The following is an 11,712-nucleotide window of genomic DNA, read 5'->3' as shown; positions in this document are numbered from 1 at the left end:
ACTCCCCCCTGGCAGCAGAAGCCGGCATCGCCGGCTTTCTGCTGCCCGATCTCCCGCAACAGCTTCCGGCATGAAAGCCGGTAAGCTGTTAACGTTGAAAGTGCGCGATCGCGCAGTTGCAAACGCGCGATCGGGCATTCCCTTCCGGGTTACGTCAGTTAATTCATTTAAAAAATAATATTAAATAAATCATTAAAATAATAATATATAATACAAAAAAAAAATTATAATGTGAGCTGTGATGTCATTGTGACATCACTGGCATGTTCAGGAGGTCCCTAGGAGGACCTCTAACCATTTCTGTGTAAAAATAATATATAAAAAATAAAAAAAAATTAAATTAATAAAAAATTATTAAAAAACCTTACTTCCCATTGCCCTAGCATAACATCAAGCCAGTATAACCCTTCTGCCCCGTTCACAACCCCCAAACCCGTTAAGCCATAGGCATAAAAATTATACAAAATTGTACACCTAATAGTATGCCCCCTGGTGCTGGGAAAGTCTGGAAAATCTATATAAATTAGGTATTTCTGAAATCAGGACACCTGAATTAATAAACTTGGAGGGGATTTTCCATCACTTTACCTAATTTTGTGAGGATTCAGAGGGAAAATGAAAAAAAAATTTGTTTATTTTTCTAATCTTCGCTAGTTTTTACTAAATTTCTCATTCTAAATTTTCAGCTAATCATCCAACTATGGTATCAAACGAAATCTCTATCTCTCCTTGAAAAAACAATATATAGTTTATATGGGTACACTATTCACAGGAAAAGAGAATCATCGCTAAACCGACATACCCCAAAAATGGCAAAATTGCTCTGGGCTTTGAGGTACTAAAAACCCCTGGGATTGAAGGGGTTAATTCGCACTAAAATGAACATCTGAGATGTACCAATACACAATAATATTTTTATAATGATACTGCAATACAAACCTTGTTTGGGGTGCCCGTGGCTTTTGGATGAGCAAGTATGAAACAATTAAACACTACTTTAAACTAAGGCTGCATGTGGGTATATCTTACAATCAAGGGCTGCTCCTATCCTCTGGAATGCATTTTCCTGGCTTATCCACCTTTCCCCCTGCCTTTGGTCCTTCAAAAAATCCCTCACGACTTACTTCTTTAAGGATGCCTAAGTACTCACACGTTAATGTCCTTTCTCCAATATTACTAATCCCTCTCCTGCAATACAAGTAAAATATATCATAACAACAGATGATGAAGGCCCTGATCAAACAATCTTACAATCAAGAGGGGGTTCGAGTGTATTACACAAGAGCTAAAAGTGCTCCTTTTAAGGATGAAACAGCCACACCAATATGTTATATATTACTCCTTACATCCTGTTTACCCATTGTACAGCACTGTGGAACATGATGGCGCAATAGAAAACAATAAGTATTAATAATCACTGAAATGCCTCAGACTTGGAAAATCATGACACTTGGAGGATCACAGTGCTGCATTTGTAGAATTATGTCTATATCCTATATTTATTGTGAGTTAAATGACCCATGGGGGCACTCTACATATTAAAGCAAGCAATGGAAAGTTGAATTGTTTATGTTGTAAACTATTAGTGAACAATTACATTGATGATCTTAAATTATGACAAATCATTTATACTTTGTGCAAGACAAGTTATCCTTCGGGAAAGAGATTAAGGACTCAATTTAATAAGTGTTAAGTTTACTTCATGGTATCAAGCCTCATATGCTCAGATCATGGTTAGTCTCATTAAAGTTCCATTCAGTACTTCCAAATGTCAACTTTATGGATACACATGATGCAAAGAAGAGACATAATAAGATTTATCTAATGCAGCACCAAAACCATGTACTCTGCAAATCTGTCTTAACTAACATGTTTAAGTAAAACAGTGTAGGCACCATAAGATTTGTTTTCCATCTTGGTTCCAGTCAGGCTACTTGGAAGAAAATGGAGAAGTGGCATTGATTTTCTAGGGTTTGAATAGGCCCTACAAGATTTACAATGCAAGATATTATGTGACAGAACCCTCCATCACTGGGGCCCCTGGAGAGGCCTGAGAGCCAGCCTCCTCCCTATTGACTATTGGCCCTGGCCTTGTAAAGACTTCTGTGTGGGACAGTTCCTGTACTTCACCCTATGTGACAGAATGACCTGGTTCATACAGGGCCGCAAGGTACTCAGAGATGGCTCCAGCCTGGAGGAACTCTATTGTTTAATTAATCCCATCAATAGTATTGCTGCCAGGGGATTAAAGGTTGGGTTGTCTACATGTACCTGTTTAACAATGTTAATTTATGTTAATGAAGTTCTGTGGCTATATGAGTATGTTTTACATCAATAAACTGTTCATTCCTGCTGTACTCAATTCAAGGTAGTTGTGTCTGCTTATTGGGTACACATAGCAGGGCTCCAAGGTGCGCATGCTGGCTGGTGCTGGAAGTGATTCCGGGGACAACAGGAGGATACATCTGGGTGATCTCTCGGAGTTACTACAGCTCTCTTGGTGAACCCGTTACACCCTGCATTAGTGACTGGAGAGTTGGTGCTTTGGAGTGTGCCCGTATACATTTCTAGGAAGCAGCTATTGACGGAGGTACCCAGGCGGGGTACAGGGCGTCCCATCACATATTACCTTAGTATGAAAGGGGTAAAGGGAGACTTTACCCCTTTCATACTATGGTAATTCATTTTTCTTTCAATCACAAATGAGACTGACTAATTTTTGCCAGGAAGAGAACTGGCAAAAATATGTATGAGGTAAATTTCCTACCTTGGAAATCAAAGAACAGGTTAAGAAAGGCATGAAATACAACACTCTCTGTGCTTTCATGTTTAATAGCGATAATGACTGAATTTAATTTACTCCTGGTAATGCAAGAGGTGCATTATACATAATATGCAAAATTCTTCTTTGTAATCCTTTTTAATTTGTTTATTTCTCTAATCATTTAACATTTAATCATTTAACATGGAAGTCTTAACATTTAACAAGAAAAATGCAGAAGGATGTTGTACCCAGTGATTAATAGTATAGTATTAGTTAGTATAACTATAAGTATAAGTATATAAGTATAACTATAAAATAGACTTACAAAAACAGAGGCCACCATATAAATATCAATGCCCTCCTAGATCTTACACTGTATATCAGGGTCCAAAATGACATTATATAACAACTGCACATAAATTTAGAACAAATGAAGATTATGAAGTGTTCATTCATCCACATACACCTGCACGACTGGCTACTTGCCTACCCATCCGATTGCTTATACAAGGGTATAAAGGAAAATGTTTTTGCATCCCCTGAGGGAAAACGGAACCCAGGCTTCAGGGATTTTCCAAGAATTATTGAAGCACAGATGAGTCCTTTGTTGCTTCTATAATGTTTTATTACCAAAAACTTCAAGGTGTAAGTTATCAGGCAATGCATGGCATATATTTGTACAGGAATGTGTGCCCTGTGTGTACTTACTCTATGATATTAAACCACATATGGGAATACTGATTTCTTTTGCAATTCCATGTTCTGATACAAAGCAATTTAGATCTAAATCATTATATAAAAGACTTGCGCGAATGGACCAAAAACAATTTGGACACATTCCCCCCAAAGAGCATTCACAAAAGGGAAGTGCAGAAACTCTTTTCTTTCTCAGTACATCCTATGGACAGCCCTTCCCCTGTTCCGCCAACTAGGAAGAGGGGCATGTGTGGAGGCACCACCATTTTGCAAAAAAGCAAAGAGTGTGAAAAAGCAACAAAATGCAAACAAAAATTGGGATTCCCTAGTTTTGGTCTGTTTTATTAGGATCACTCATCACTTTCGACATTAGTTCATATTAACAAAATTGCCAAATTTTGTTAAAATTTGTACGAGTTCCTCAGCCAGCTTTCGTGTAGCCACAGCATATTGTATTACACCACAGTACATATGTTACAGTTAACAAAGGTTTATTCGAACATTAATGCCAAAAATGCATTTAACTAAATTAATACAATATTATAATGTCTAAGAAAATGTATCTGTACACAGTACAAGTTAATTTGTGCTTTATCTAAATTTCATCACATGCAGGTTTTGTCCTTTGACCTATTGTAAAGGTTGAATTTTAATTTTCAAACACTTTCTTTAACAGAATGATTATGAAGTATATGCACCACAAGAAGCACACTGTTGTTGATTATTTCCTGCACATTATCTCACTTGAAGCTACCAGGAGAGGCATGCTAGGTGTTGCAGAACTAATTCAGAATTAATCTTAGACAAGGGCTGTCATTTAAATAATTAATCATTTTGCCATTTTTACCTTGTCATTCATACATTTCAATGGACTTGAACATAAACATTAGACTTTTTTTTTTCTTACAATGGCTTCATTAAACTTTAAAACAAGCATAATGTTTAACAAATATCAGTTTCACACAAGACACCGTTTGTGACAATTAAGGAGGTTACTCTCAGAGTTTGCGCTATAACAAATATGAAGGTTTCAGGTTTATTTTTGTGTGTCCCAAACAGATGGAGATTCATGCAGTCTACTAATTAAACATGGAGGCTAGCGGTAGGTGAACAGGCCTGTTGCACATGACAAATCAAGCAAAGGCCAGAGTGATAGGTGACATAATGACCACAATAATGTACAAAATTATTAGTTTGAGGTGGTTTGGCTTTGGCCTGCACCATGCCACTCTTGATGAATTGGGGCAAGCCAAGAGCTGGCCTCAATTGCTTCTCTGACTATAGTGCATTAATGAAAATGTTCTAGCCATTTAAGACTATTTATATAATAATTTCTGACAGACTCTTTGGAAAAAATCCCTTTCTTACTAGCCTATTCAAATATAATCTGTAAACTCTAAGAGTATGAGATATTTAACTACTTTTTAAATCATATCTAGAGGATGCCAATTCAAAATGATTTAATTTAACCATCACTGGTTCTGAAAGCAACAGGATAACTCACTGAATTCCTGGAGAACCAACAGAAATGATATAAAGCAGCATGTTCTGTCATTTTTCAGGCATAAACATGAAAAAGTCATGATTTAATCATCGAATGCAGTTGACTTACTCAAATGTATTCATTATTTTATGGATATACAAATGATAAGAAGGAAAAATATTAGTATTGCCATCATTTAAATAAATAAAATGTATTGTACTTTAATTTTCAAAATTTATAGTCAGTTTCAACAAAATACTGACATATAATCCTTGGTCCTTTCCTTCCCTCTTTTCCTATCGCTTCCCATGCTTTCCCTTCCATCTGTCCTTTTCCTTCCTACTTACCAGGAAAATCTTGAACCACCATAGTGGTAGCACCACCATAAAAATATGAGTGTATGGGCAGAAAATAAAGATCTTCTGCCTCCTTCTCCTCTAGATGGCCTAGCACAGGTCTTGAGGTATTCTTTTGAATGAGCGAAGACGAGGGGAAAGATGAATAAGATGGGGAATGGCATTCCAGAGGAATGCTTTTGAAATTTTATAAGCGCGCATGAGAACTAAAAATCAGAGCAGAAGACAGACAAAGATGAACAGCGAAGAGACTACTCAAATTAGGGGAAAGGGTGTGCTCAGAAGGTCTGCCATTATGTGGAAGTTCACCAGGAAGACATGTCTGTTTCGCATTGTCCATGGAGAAATGGACGTAAAACAAAGAAGACAGAAGAACAAGAAGATGCGAGATCAGAACCGGAGCTGCACAGCAGGGAAACAGGGACATTCTAAGAGAGCATTAGACAAATGAGCATTAGTAAATGAGAGTATGGGAGGATGTAAATGAGAGAGTGGGTGAGTGAGAGAACCAACAAAATGTAAATGAAAATTCTGAGCTCTTTGCTTCATTTTAATTTTTTGATTGGGAGTCTCTCCTCATTTTTGGCAATTCGTACGAATTGCTGAAATACACAAATGTTGTTAAAATTGCAATTCATATTAATCCAAATGTACAAGTCTAATAAACAATAAAAAAAGTTAAAAAACTAAGCGGTTAGCCCAACACCAGCTGCACTTTGAATCTATGTAACTCCTCCCATATAAAAAAACAAGAAAAGAGATTTGTGCACTTAATGATACCCCCAAAACAGAAATTAGGAAATAATCACTTTGCAATATTGTAGTACAATGCCATTGGGCTTTGCTGATTGAGATATACATAAAAAAGGAGAAAACAAGAAACATTGTGTAATATTGTAAGGTTTCAATATCTGGTGCTGTTTAGAAGTACACTCACATATACTGTAAATGAATATTACCAGGCTTCCCATACATGAGTAGTAGTCATACCAAATATGCTCCAAGAAATGCAAAAGATCAGCATATGTTAAGTTAACAATTTTTTTTTAACAAAGTAGATGATTGCATTTAGAATTTGCAACATCTAGCATCCACAGTTTCTCCAAGAACACAATCCAGGTAAGCAGTAACAAAATCAATACAAAATAAATAAATAAATGAAATATAAAATAAATATAAAAAAACTCCAAACATTCCGCAATCAAAAACTCAGACGATGTTGCAACTCAAAGTTACACATAACGTATTTTGCTTTATTGGAGCTCAAATGACAATTTTTTCTTTCTTCTTCCTTTTCAACAGGTTTTGCAATCTTCCTCCATATGTTGTTATACAGGTTTGTACATCCTTTTCTTAGTTTAGTTTAGAGACAATTTATATTTCACTTTCTCCTTTTAGATCATATTTGTAGTAATAGGTATTCATATCATCTCCTGACCAAGTTGTGCATTACCCGATTGTTTCGATTTCTTTTATTTGGTCACTTTAACTGACTTAGCTCTCGGCTGATATATATAGGTTTTTTAAACCTGGTCTATAGAATACTGAAGATGGATATATCAGTTCTACAGGGTTCAGGGCTATTACATTAAAACCACATTAATTCATAAATAAATGAAAACAGAAGAAGATTTGCACAAGAATATTGTGAAATCTTTTAAAACCATATGGTGCAGGAACAAAAAGTAGTTTATTGTTAATGGTAAATAGTGGGCAGAGATGCTTTTAAGAAATGAACAATGTATCCTCTGAAATATTGCTTATTATTTTAATGAACTTCAGAAAATATTGTCCCAACCTCTGTATGGCTTATCAATAGCACCCCACTTTAAAGATATACTGCAGCCATTAAGTGTACTTTAATGATTATGGCATACCTAATAATTGAATTTTTCATTGGAATGCATTAGAGACATTTGTCAGATGATTTAGATGTTTTTTCATCTCTGCGCCTCGCAGGACATGTATTTCATTAAACACATTTGCTCAGCAATGTGCTGGCTTGTACAAGAGCTCTATTGGGTCTAATGAGACCCCCCCCTATATGCAAGTACATAAAGTACTCCCATTGATTTCCATGGGAGGGCATTTCTTGCTAATGACTGACTCTATCAAATGCTTTACCAATCTAAGTATTTAAAAAAAAAATATTCAAGTGAAAGAATGTATATACAAAGCACTTTGGTGGGATACTAAACTGCCCCTTTAATGATGATACATACCTTAAAACAACCAACCAGGGAGGGATAGAGTTGTTGGGGTGGCATAGTTATGGGTCAGGACTTTACTGAGACTTTATACCCCAACATCTCAGCTCAGGATAGCTTAGCAATGATAGAGATTTGAGAATCGGAGCAGACACAAACCTCCTCAATAACAGTGTTTAGGTGGTAGAATGGGGAAGTCTGGCTCAGCTAGTTTACTGCTTAACAAACTGTGCTTAGGGCCTTGCTCGGTCTTTGCTTGTTTAGACATTGTAGAGACTTTCTGACATTTTTTTACAGAACTCGGTAAATCATTTATAACAATATATACTTTTTCTTTCGGTTTATAGACACATTAATATTTCCCAGTGAGACAATGTGATACAGTCAGTCACCAAAAATTATGATGCTGTAAAGCAAAGACCACCAGGGATATAATGATTTGGGTCCACAAATTAGACTGTTCATCAACACGAGGTACTTTTTGGTGGTACAAAAATTACCAAATATCCAATAATATATAGATATTATACCAATGCATTAGTAGTCTGTTTCAAAAGAGACATAGTTAATAATTTCCAAAAAAGCAACTATCACCCAAATACATGTATATAATTTACCTAAAAACGTGTATTGTTGAATGGATTGCCTGCTATTGCACAGAAGCTGAAAACATTTTATTACATTTTAATTACTTTTCTGCAAAACTGAATGTGCAGGGGGTGAAGCATAACACGTAATCCTTCCTAATCTAGGTAAAGTCATCAAGATTGTCTTTAAAGGGCAAAACATGCATGCCTTAGATATAATGTTTGTGTATTCTGAATGAAAGGTTGATACACAGCACAGCCATAGATAAAATTAATTGTGTATGACAGAATTTAGAAACAAGAAAGACTTTAAATTTAAAGTAAATGCAAAAAATAAATTAGAACATAATATGAAAATAATAACAGCAATTTAGGAGATAATGCAAAGAAATTAGAATACCTAGCCGTTTCGATGAGGAATTTCATTTAGTAACAGGAAACTGAGGAACACAATGAATTAACATTGAAACCTAAAGGGACAATAAGCATTGTATTTGCAATGTTATTTCACTTATGTAGGAACCAAAGATGACATTAAAAGGAATGTAATCGGAGTTTCAACATGAGGATACATTGTCTAAATAGAAAAGTTATTTTCAGCTTGTTTGTTTTCTATAACTTCAACATTTAATACTGACAATGAGTTTACTTAGGAGAACAGTGCATTATCATATGCAAAGAAGGGCAACATTTATTTATTTTTTTTCTATGGGGAAAAGGGATAACAATCTCTGGCCTGTTTTTCTATAGCTGTTTATTTATTTTATAAAAATACTCAGAAAAATATTCTGCATACACATATGCCTTACTGCAGGTGAGTGAGTTGACTGAAATGCATATAGTGACCCAGTGCCTGCTCCAAACTAATGAGTTAAAACAGACAAGAACTGCATGGCTGATAATGTTCTAAAGAGAAATTGTTCCAGGACCATCCATGATATAAATACAAACATGGTATAGATTTCAGTAAGTCATTTGATACCTTCATAAATAAATTACAGTGTTTGGGTCTAAATATTAAAATAGTTGAATGTATATGGCAATGGTTGGGGGTAACAGGAGACAGAAGGTTGTAGTTAATGGTGTATGTTCAAAGGAAGGCGTTGTTATTAGTGGGGTACCTCATGGATCAGTACTGGGACCTATACTTTTTAATATTTTTATTAGCGATAGTACAAAAAGTCTGAAGGCAGGGTATGTTTTTCAGACAATACAAAAGTGTGTTTTTTAATCCCAGACACAATGACGATGACACACATTGATACAAGTACCCTTTCTTTTAAATCTTTACTCTGCATTAATACTGACAAGGGGGCACAACTATGGGAAATCTCAAAATGTCCCTCTATGGACACATTCCACAGAAAGACAATTTTTAATGACTCCTCAAGAATTAGCCTTTTTATAACACAATTACTAGCCACCTATAAATTGTTAATATCATAGCACTTCTTTATAGAATACTTTCTTTATTTACTCTTTTTATTATTCAATCCTGAAGGTAGTATAATTTAAGAGTCTTTTATGTCTATATATGTTCTTCAAATTCTACTAAACAGATTACAGTTGTCACTTAATCATTATCACTTTGATTTGCTTAGACCATATGGTGCCAGTGTATTTAATGTATTTAAACAAGGCAATGTCCTATTGTAGAGAAGAGCTATTATTAATCTTACTTGTATTTTATTCATAACTTGCATTTCCAAGGGGATGTTCTGCTTCACTAAACTTTAATCATTGTGCCTCTTTCCAAGTTCCTCTGCCAAAAATATCCTCCATCTAAAAAGTTGCCAGTGGATTTGGTAGGTGTATAGTTTTAAAATTACAAAACTGTCAACAAAGTATGTATATGATGTTAAAGACAACAATACTTACTTAACAGTATGTTTACAGCAACATAAGGCAACATAAGAGAAAACCTTTGGACTGCATTTGCATTGGTACAAATCTTAATTTTAATGAAATTCCTCAATTTCCCCAACTCACCAAAAAAATCAAAACAGTAGTGTAAAAACTTGTTTAACAAAAATGTGAGCTAGATGTAACAAAAAATGCACACACAACAAATGTGCTCATTGAAAAGGGGATAACAGAGAATAAATACAGAACAAATAATTTTAGCATGCTATATGTTGCAGAAACCACGAAGCTTGAGAGAGAGAGAAAGACTAGAAAATTTCAATTATATATTGTGATATTCAGGAGTGACTAAACATAAATCCAAGACTGTAATTTTCAAGTTACTGAGCTTGGCTATATAAATTGAAGTAATTTCTAAGAATATATAACCATCGTCATTTAACTGAAGATCCTTGAACTACTTATAAAAACGTAAATATTTTAGCAGTGCATTGAATGCGCCAATTTTCAGGTTGCCATTACAAACTTTGAAAAAGATAACCTGCAGGACTCTGGAATATCCTTGTCTCAAATCAGTAATTTTGATACATACATAAAATAAATAAAACTACTTTATACTAATATTTATTAATACAAATAACAATAAACATAAAGGTGTAAGCGCACATGCCCCAATACACAACCTTAGAGTAAATCTGTATATATACTTGCATAAAATGTGGTATAGGCCTCTCTTTTAGCCCTGTAACTAGAGACGCAGAGAGATCATAGTGTAACCCATAAATGCAATAATGATTGTAATGGGGTATAGAATAGACTCACATGGGATAGAGCCGTGAACAGGCTCTATATAAACAGCTCCAGGTTCCCACTTGAGGTGTAAACGAAAGGATGCCTTCCTTCTGAACCCACTCCAGGTAGTAAAAGGATCTACACAGTTCTTTTCCTTCTGGATTCTTTTATTATTAAAACAAGGAAAACTAGGTCTAAAAACCTATATTTCCCCAAATATAAAAAGAATATTTAAAAACACAACGCGTTTTGACTTTATGTCTTTTTCAAGTGTTTTGTCCTTATCCTCTGGTTACATATTTATAATGTGCCTAACAATTGTTTTGCTGGTAGGGCACTTCCGGTTTCCGGTACCTCACTTCCGGCGCAACCTCCGGTTTCTGCTGGGTCCTGGGTCCTGGGTCCTGGTGTAACCTTTAAAGTGTCCCCTCCAGTTGGTCAAATACAGGCATCACGCATTGTAAAGGCATTACACATTATAATCCGGCAGCCATTTCGGAAAAGGGCAAAAAGGGAAATACTAACAGAAACTTTTAAAATTCAATAATAAATCCAACAATATATATATATATATATATATATATATACGAATTGATAAAATGTGTGTTGCATCCATATATTAATCTTGTGTAACAGACTGAGTATAATGTAACCCTTTATTGTTACAAAAAAAAAAAAGGGTTCATACTATTTGGTCCATATTAAGAAGAGTCTTCCCCTAGGGGAAATAGTGTTCATTTCGAACATCCACTTCATCTCTGTTCGGCTTAATTCTTTGCCATGATCCCCCCCCTCGCCAATTTTTATTTATTTTATGGATTCTTAGAAATGACATTAAACTGGGGTCGGAATTGTGATGCTCTTTGAAGTGGGATGATACACTATGATTGGAAACTTGATTTTTTATATTTCTGACGTGCTCCGCAATGCGGGTTTTAAGCAGTCTTGTGGTCTTGCCCACATA

The sequence above is a fragment of the Sceloporus occidentalis genome, unplaced genomic scaffold (assembly GCF_023333645.1).
Source record: "Sceloporus occidentalis isolate IW3139 unplaced genomic scaffold, rSceOcc1.0.p SCAF_34, whole genome shotgun sequence".
In the NCBI taxonomy this organism is placed as follows: domain Eukaryota; kingdom Metazoa; phylum Chordata; class Lepidosauria; order Squamata; family Phrynosomatidae; genus Sceloporus; species Sceloporus occidentalis.
The sequence above is the reverse complement of the archived record's forward strand: the minus strand, read 5'-3'. Positions refer to the sequence as shown.